The following is a 9721-nucleotide window of genomic DNA, read 5'->3' on the forward strand; positions in this document are numbered from 1 at the left end:
CTACATCTCTGCTCGCTAACTCCTAGCCGATCAAAGACGTTCTACTGCCTAGGTTGCCCTCCAGCGTTATGGTTAGCTGGCTTGTTTTCTCTAGGCGGGAGGCTTCTGCCCCCATTCCTTTGACCAGTATTTCCTCTGCCGGAATCGGCTTCATTATAGTCATAGCCATCTCTAAAATGTGGCTGACTACGGCGTGACACGCTATTTCCTCCTTGGGCTGGCATTTCCCAAGCGTCAGGGGGAGGCCTGCACTGGTCGTTGGATCCCCGTGCATTGTTATGCCGTGGGGGGCCCCTGACCGCAGAGCCTAACTCGATGTTCCTCCTGTTGGAAGAAGGACGTTGCCCCCTGCTCGGTGGATTTGGCTCTTCGTCCCCTGGGCGTCTAGGGCTACGGGCGGCTACCCGGCCCTATTCTGCCTCGGGCGCTGGGGATTGCCTTGACTAGCCTGAGATGGAGGCTGCTGCTCAGGATCCCTAGGTGGGACATCATCCTGAGCCATAGGCGGTTGCTCTAGCCTTTGAGGGCTTGCTGGCTGGAGGGGAGGACTAGGATTGGGAGCCCTCTAAGGCGGCGCACTCGGGGGCTGATCTGGCTTAAAGGCTGGTGCAACCTGACTTCGAGGAAATTGGATGGCTGCTTCAAGAGCGGCCATGGAATCCCTCTGCCAACGGTCCATGTCTACCTGCCGCTTATTCAGCTCCTGGCGCTAGCGTTCAATTTCCCTCTGCTACATTACCATTGTCTCCGTAGCATTCTCCTGATTGGCCCTCAGATTAGCCAACTCGTCCTGCAACACTCCCAGTGTTGCCCTCAGTGTTTCGGAATCTAACTCCTCTTCAAACTCCAAATGAGGTTCATTCTCAACCACATTTGGGGGAAGAGGTTGGGATGGTGCAGCGCCAACGGTCTGTCCAGCCTTCTTGGATGTCTTCGCCATTAGATTTTCTTACAGTTTTTATCAATCTCTCAATGAAAGCACTAGAATGTTGACCCTCGATTTGGTCAACGACACGGAGTCAAATATACGACAGAGAATGAGACGACAATTAAGAGTTTAATCTAATGGAAAAGACGAAAACACCAACGATTTATAGTGGTTCGGCCCAAAAGAATGGTAATGACCTACATCCACTTAGTGTTATTATTAATATTGAATCTCAAAGCCGTGATCAAAGAACTAGGGTTCTTGAGTTTCACAAACCTTGGGAGAATTCCAATAAAACGATGGATAATCACACTATAGCTTCCTCTCTCAATACTCATAAAAAGATTTAGCGATCAAAAAGTCCCTTCCTTGAGCTATTTCATGTATATTTAAAGGCTCAAGGGGGGTTACCTGGGCCATTGGGCCTTAACTTTCCTTAATAAATGTGTATCAAGGTAATAAAGAGGAAACAATCAGCGTAGTTATTACAAGATTATGACTGTTAAAGGAAATAAACCGAATCATACGACCAGCCTGGTCGTATCTAATAGCTAAGCTTTGATGAAGCATCGAGGAGCTGGTCGACGGACGAACAACACCCCTTCTTAATGACGCTGACACGTGTTACCATCGTGTACAAAATTCTTGCCACGTCATCCGCAGCCATTTTGGGTAAACACCGATAAAGGCTAAACTGACTACTATAGAACTTCCTTATATTAGTATCGTAGGCCCTTCTAAGAAAACTAATATATATAATATGTACTAGGTAAAAAAAAACGTGCAATGTATGTTTATTTAATTTTATTTAAAAAAATATATTAATTTTTTTTTATTATATTTTTTAATTGTCAGATGAATTTTAAATAAATAAACAATCTCACATATTATACAAGAATGACATAAACATATTTAAAAAAAAACCAAAACATTTTTTATAGTTTTAAAAAAATAAAAATAAATAATTTTTGAAAAATATAAAATATAAAAAATTGTTAAACCAAGAATCCATTAGATACACAATTTTTATGTATAAAGCTATGGTGCATTCTAGTTTTTCAATTAAATATTTTTTTTCTAATTTTGTTTTAGAAAAAATATCTATGAATTTCAATATAATAAAATATTAAAAAGTTCTAAATTAAAACTATGAATTTAAAAAATTTATTGCTTCAAAATTTAATTATTTAATTTAAAAAATTTTAAAGCCAACAAAAAACTATGTATAAATATATATTATTTAATTAATGGCTAGAGGAACTAAAATAAGTAATTTCTCATTAAAAAAACTAAAGAGCAAAATAAGAAAATATGTATATTTATGTATTATTATACTATCACATATATGTTTGGATAAACAAAATAAGTTAAATGACAAAATAAATAATTAATACAAGAATAAATATTAAATTTAAGCACATAAATAGTTTTCGATTATAGTTTTGAAAATATAATTGATTTATTACTTTTTTTTCAATTTATTAACCTTATTTAGATGATTTTTTTCAATTTATTTACTTTATTTAGATGACTTTATTAATTTTTATTTTTTTAAAAAATTATTTACCTTATTATTTAGGTAACTTTAAAAGTAGAAAACAATAAAAAAAAAGTGTTAAATCTAACAGAGAAGAACAATTTATGTTAAACTCACATTTATAATATATAAAGATATAAGTTATAACATGTGTATCTAAAAAATATATATAATAATAATATAAGACACATGACAGGCACATGGCATGAAAAATGGATGACATGTCATCAATTTATGTGGCAATGTTATTGACACATAAAATAACTATTTACACATATACTAACACGTGAGACATTTTTTGTAATTTCAACACACGCATTATCATTTATTTTAATAATTTTTTTCATAATAAAATAAAAATAGAGGAAAATTTTTTAGGATTTGGCGCTCATTTTTCCTCCAAAATATTTGTAGGTAATCCTCTATACCTATCCATTTTTATTAGTAGTAAAGTAATTCTTAAATATTATGCTATTGACCGACTACCTACCAATAATCCTTACAAATAAATATTTGTAGGTAAGAGTCTAATTTACCTACCAATAAATATATGGATGTAATAAATGCGAATGTAAAATGCAGTTTTCCTGTAGTGCTTGTTCCATATGTAGATGACAAAATATCTTTAGATCATTTGATTGTAAATGTTTTACACAACTTTCGCGATTTTTTCGAAATATATTTCAAGTGTGATAAAACGAGTCATATTAACACCAAAGAATAAATTTATGGATAAAATAAACACATTATCAATTCATAGATTCTATGGCGGAGTACAACGATATTACATTTTCGATGAAACAATAGATACATCTGAATAATTAGTAATAGAAGATTTCTTAAATAATCTAACTCTAAATGAAATACCCCCTGAATTATTACTTAAGGAAAAATTTCCAATCATGCTCCTTAAAAACATGAATTATTCATAATGCTTATGCAATGGAACACACTTAATTTTTTGAGCTTTCGATTGAAATATCATAGATTCAGAAATTGCAGTGGACATTATATCGAAAAAAGAGTGTTCATATCTAGGATCCTATGTTAGATTGTAAACACAATATTATGAGCATTATATCTATAAATCAAATTGAGCAACAACATTAAATGCTCATGCAACAACCAAGATCACATTTTATTTAGGGCATTAGTTTGGGAATGTAGAGAACATACCTCCCATGTTGCTCATCCCATCTTGAGCCATTTCCTCACTTCACAATCTGCCAAAATCACACACAAGATCAAGTGTAAAAATGAAAGAGGAAGCTTATGGATAGCCAACCCTTACCACAATACCACTATGCCCCCAATTGCCACCCATACAACATATATATTATGCTCTCATACCTTAAGAGGTATTAGTGGGCTAATTGGGGCTCATTATATTATGAAGTGATAAACTATAGTTTAATGGGCAACACATAGCCATTAGGGTGCCACCATGTGCCTCTAACGCAATTAGTAGGTATGAACCATCTCATTATGGTTATTGGTAATTAATAGGCACTTTAGTTAATGGTTATGATCATAGAATAATGTTTGTTATTATATTAGTCGATAATAATAATTCTATCCTATTCTTACTAAATGTTGATGAAAATAACGACTTCCCATTCAAATGACTATATATAAGTCATAAGGACATACATAAGATTATTTTGGGATTTATTTGCCTCAGCTAGTTTTTTCACACGGTCAATTATATGTGGCTTTATCAAGAGCAAAAACAATATATATAATGAATTCTAATACGACCAGTGTCCACTAAACAACATGGAAAAAACTACACAAAAATATTGTATCTACATAATTACTAACATTGTCGAGATTAAATCAATGCATTGCATGTATCTACATTCAATTACTTAGTTTCAATTATTCCTCTATTATTATAAATTTTAATATTGACAATATCTAATTATTTAATAAAATATAATCCTTAAATGTGCTGAAATTTTATTAATTTAAATTGACACTTGATATTCTTAAAAATCTAAAACTTGTGTATCTTAAAAAGGAGAAGAAAAAAAAACACAAGATGCAAACATCAATAAAAGATATTAATCCATTTATAAGTGACTAGACAATCAAGATAATAGTTGCTGAAAAGTCATTTGTACAAATAAACATGCATAATCCAAAAAAATATTAAAGGCTGACATTGATTGATAAAGAAGTAAAGTATTTTTTTAATTGACTTATCTTGAGAAAAATATTATTTCTTTTCGATTCTTCATTAAAAGAAAAATCATAAGTTACAATTTTTGAATCTGATATCCACACTTAGGAAGACCCTTCAAATGTTTTCCAATCATATTACACCAGCAATGTACGTGTTACACAAGCACATCCTCAGTTCAAAATTAGATACCATCCCTGTCAATGGATAAGTATCTCCAAGATAAAAATATAATAAATGACAGAATATGAAGACCACATACAACAACCAATATATAAATCAGTCAACTTCAAAGATTTGGAGACTTACAAAATATCTTATGAAAGCATAGGTGATGTAATTTAAATTTTATATTAAAAATTTCACTTGTATTTCATTGCAAATTCATTATCAAATCCCTAACATTCTAAATTGCAAAATACATATATATTAGCAATTGCAATAAAAAAATGAACATATCTAAAGATGTCACAATAATGTTTGGATTAAGAAGAATCCAAGAAATATATCTTATTGATGAGAGGTAAGCAACAAGCCAAAAATAATATTTCATTTATTTAATTAAATAAGAATATTTTTTTCTTTCAAAAAAGTATTAATTATTTAAAATATTTGACATTTGCAACTTCAACCCAATTCGCTTGACCATGTGGAGTCGATTTGTCAATAATGAAGGTCAAAAGATATTTGAAATTATCGATGAAAAACCCATCATCTTGCAATAAATATATCTTTGAAATTATACAAAGGTAATTATTATAATTCACAGCCTTTAAAATTTATAAAATTTGCAACTATACTCATTAACATTTCTTTTCTACAAAGGTTTAACTTTGTCGACAACTTCAATAAGTAACTTCACAATCAATCATAGTCCTCCACAAGCAACAGCAATGACAGAATGATAGTTCTTCACTACTTATCAGTTAATTGTAAAACTTAATTGCATCATAACTTTTTCTAACTTTATTCGTTATATATCATTTTTCAGGGCAAACCAAAATAAATTAATACTAAGAAGTATTATTGCGAGATTTTGTACATATCTATATGCCTCCCTATAATCAGTCAAGATTCAGAAAAATTGTTAAGGTTGTGAATATTGCACATTTGATGAAAATCTTGCAACCAATGGAGGTAAATTAAATTTACCTCAACATTATTTCTAACAATTCCATATACCTTGATGTAGATTGCTAAACTTTGGATACAAACAAGAATAATTCACAAAGTTGGTATAAATATTTTAATACATGTCATGTCCTACATGTACCATATGTTCTTAAAAAAAAAATACAATGAAAAAGTTATTTATAAATGTCGAAGTGAATCAATCTGTACAACTTGATATGTATTTAATAATTTAAAATTTTAAAAATTAATATATCTTTGAATTATATTTTAAAATTTTAATCTTAAAATTTACTATTATTCACATTACAAAAAACTATTCTCAAATCTGTTTCAGTGTTAAGGCATATACTCAACTCAATGACAACACTATGAACATATTTGTAATTATGTTTGGTGACATAGCAGAAGAGGCATTGGGTTGTTCTATAGTACAATTTATAGAACATTCTCTACATGTAGATTCATTAAAAAAACAAATTATGTTTGTTATAGTAAAAATATTGTAGTAATTCCATTTTTAAGCACTAATATAAACTTATTAAAAAAGTATTGTTCAAGAAAAGAAAGTATACATTGAAAGTGTTGCTCGAGAATTATCAATAAAATATTGGATAATACAAATTTACGTTGATCCAGAGAAATGGAAGGAGAAAAAATATAAGAAACTTCAATGTCTACTCTATTGAAGAAGTGCAAGCTGAGGATGTTGGATCTTCATCTTAGATTATAAATTAGCTCAAAGTATATTTTTTCACATAGTGCAATAACAAACTTTCTTATTAAATTATGTTATACATTTTAATGATTTCTCATATTCTAATATCTGTTATGGAGTTTACTTATTTAAAAAATAATATTATAAAATAATTATTTAAATAATTATTTAAATAATTTTTTGAATATCATATCATCCTTAAAAAAATACAAAATATAACGTGCATTGCACGTAGTTTCTACCTAGTATATATATATATATATATCTCCCTATCTAAGAACATCATATACTATTTACTTTGTAAAACGTCGCTCAGTTCATATTTATTAGAAAAATACAATTTTAGAGAAAATTTTCAGTGGGGCCTTATCAAAACATATGATTTGGGCCCAATAGTTTAAAATAAAAAATATAGTGTCTTTATGCAATCTTGAAAATAAAATAAATATATAAAGTCCCACTATGACGTAATGAAAGCATAAACCATAACATAAAAGTTCATATCATAAACTTTCTTGGCATTCAACTAGATCGTTTATTGCTCATGGACACCCCGCGTCATACATGCCATGACATTGGAACTTCCCACATCATAGTGCATGCCAAGAAGAAACCCTATTGCCTACCTGAAAGGGGAAAAGTGAGGGTGGTGAGCTAAAATCCCAATAAGGAAGTACAAACAAAATACAACAACTTACAAGAAAAACAAAGCAATTTATGTACATATCATAAACTCATGGCACATCATAATAAATCATAATCATATCATAATCATAAGAATTCATAAGCATAAAAATAATTATACATCACGTGATCATGGCACCCCTATTGTCCATATCACATCATGAGGTAACCAGTGGAAAAACATAAATCGATAAAACCTCCTCTATAAAGTAAACATGAACTCTGGTCCTCGAATAATCTCGGCGTGTACACCCTATGAGTTACGTCATATCCTTAGTAACTCCTTTGTTGTATCACGTTCAGCATGCTAACAACCTACTGCTTTTTATACAACACACTAGTAGATATACAACAACTCATATCATAACATAGTAGCTCATACTTTTCATAACATAATAGCTTACCATAACTCATAATTTTATAACACAATAACTCTTGCAACACATTAGCTCATATTTTTCATAACATAATTCATAGAAAATTCTAGCTAACTTCCTTACCTCAAGTCCAAGCAAAAATAAAGTGCGAGGCACTTCACAACGAGCCTAGAATTACAGTCAGAGGTTCGTCTTAATATCAAGTAAGATTACACATGCCTAACAAACATTCCCCATGTGTGCATGGGCCAAGCACACGTGGCACATGTTGCACCACACAATAAACATCCAATAATTTCACATAAATTTATAAAAGAATAATCTCAAGTCTAGTATTGAATCCTTAATGCTTGCAAAACAAGAATCATGCACTTAATCAAATGGCGTATATTTGAACATAAAACTAAATTTGCATGCGGCATGTGTGTTAGATATATATATTTATATATATATATTCCCTCAATGGAAAATAGCAAGACTCTTACAACTCTAAGTAAAATAATGCAAATACAAGATTATTGATTAAATAAGATTATAACTCAATAACAAAAACACAAGTAAATGTAGAAATGAGAGGAAGAAGAGAATTATAAGAACTACAACTCAAAAAAATATAAAAATAAATATGTAAATAGAAAATAGAAGAAGAGAAGATAAAAGCAGTAGTAGAAATAAGAAATAACAAGAACAATAAGCGAAACTCTCTCACTCACACAACAAAGTGAAGAGCATTAGAGATCACCAACTTGAACAAGGTTTACAACCTTTGACCAAAAGCTTATTTCCCCTATCTCAAGCACTAAGGGTTTCTCTCAATATTGGAAATAGCTCTCTAGAATAATCAAGCATTTTTGGTGTATTTCTATCCAAGTGCTCTAGTGGATAAAAAATAGTGTTGTCTTATAAGTGACCAATAGGCTCCTATTTATAGAGTGTTGAGACACCCTTTGAATTTCAAATTCCACCAACCCCCGTGGCCGTTAACAATGTTTAACTGGATGTTTATAGAATTAAAAAGGAGTTTTGGGAGTTGCATGAGTTGTTAGAATAGTTCAAAGTAGAAAAAGAAGTATAAAATTGGATGCACATGTCTCTGGCCGCGACCACCAGCATTCCTAGCTGCGGCCGTGTGCATCTGTCCACCAGGACACGACCAGGGACACTAGTGGTCACGACCACCCACTTTTCAACATATCAGTTTTGTGCATTTTTCCAAACGACTTTGATCAATTCAAATAAAAAATGTGTAACATAAAATCTACACATTATTGAATGATATTTGGGAGTTACAAATCTGTAACTAATTTTGTAACTCCAAAATATGTAACATTTGGGCAAACATATGTGTCTAATTTTGTAACTCTCAATTATATGTTACAAGGTGTGACAAATCACATTTTTTCACATTATCTAATTGAATATTATATTATATGAAATAGTAAAACATTCCCCCACTAGATTAAATAATCACTTTTTGCAACACCTATTTAATCAATCAAACATTATATTAAAATGTTATAGTCCCCCATTTTATTATAATTACTCTCTATAGAAACATTTGCGTTGGTGCATAAAGTAAAATGTATTTCGAGTTGAATTTTACATTGGTGTAATTTTCACAAAGTTTGTTGAATTTTACATTGGTGTAATTTTCACAAAGTTTGTTGAAATTTTTGTTGCCAAAGCATTGAGCCATTATCCCTTGATAACAGACCGGTGATAACACACACACATTTGCTATGTTCACTTGAGACCTCAATATCTCACTTTTTGACCATTAATGGCCACGTGCACATTCCATTCATAGAATTTTCATGAGAATGAATCCCAATTCTCAAGAGGGGCAGTACCACCCATAGGTCAATATAGGTAGAACTCTTACAATATTTTGTTACCCTAGAATACTTATCTTTTCCAGATTGGGTTCTATTAAAAAAACCTTTCGATTTTAACCCTCAATTTGGTAACACTCTAGTACTCATATCTCAGATGGGGAGAAATTTGAATGCTATTACTATTCACTTGATTGACTTGTTATTACCTATTGAACCTAATACTAGTTTTGTTACTACAATTAAGATAGGTTACAATACACCATGAATCACTTTATAGAGTCTGAGTCCCATCCCTTGAGATGTAGAAATGATTCCAATTGAGTCATTTA

The sequence above is a fragment of the Humulus lupulus genome, chromosome 4 (assembly GCF_963169125.1).
Source record: "Humulus lupulus chromosome 4, drHumLupu1.1, whole genome shotgun sequence".
NCBI classification, from domain to species: Eukaryota; Viridiplantae; Streptophyta; class Magnoliopsida; order Rosales; family Cannabaceae; genus Humulus; species Humulus lupulus.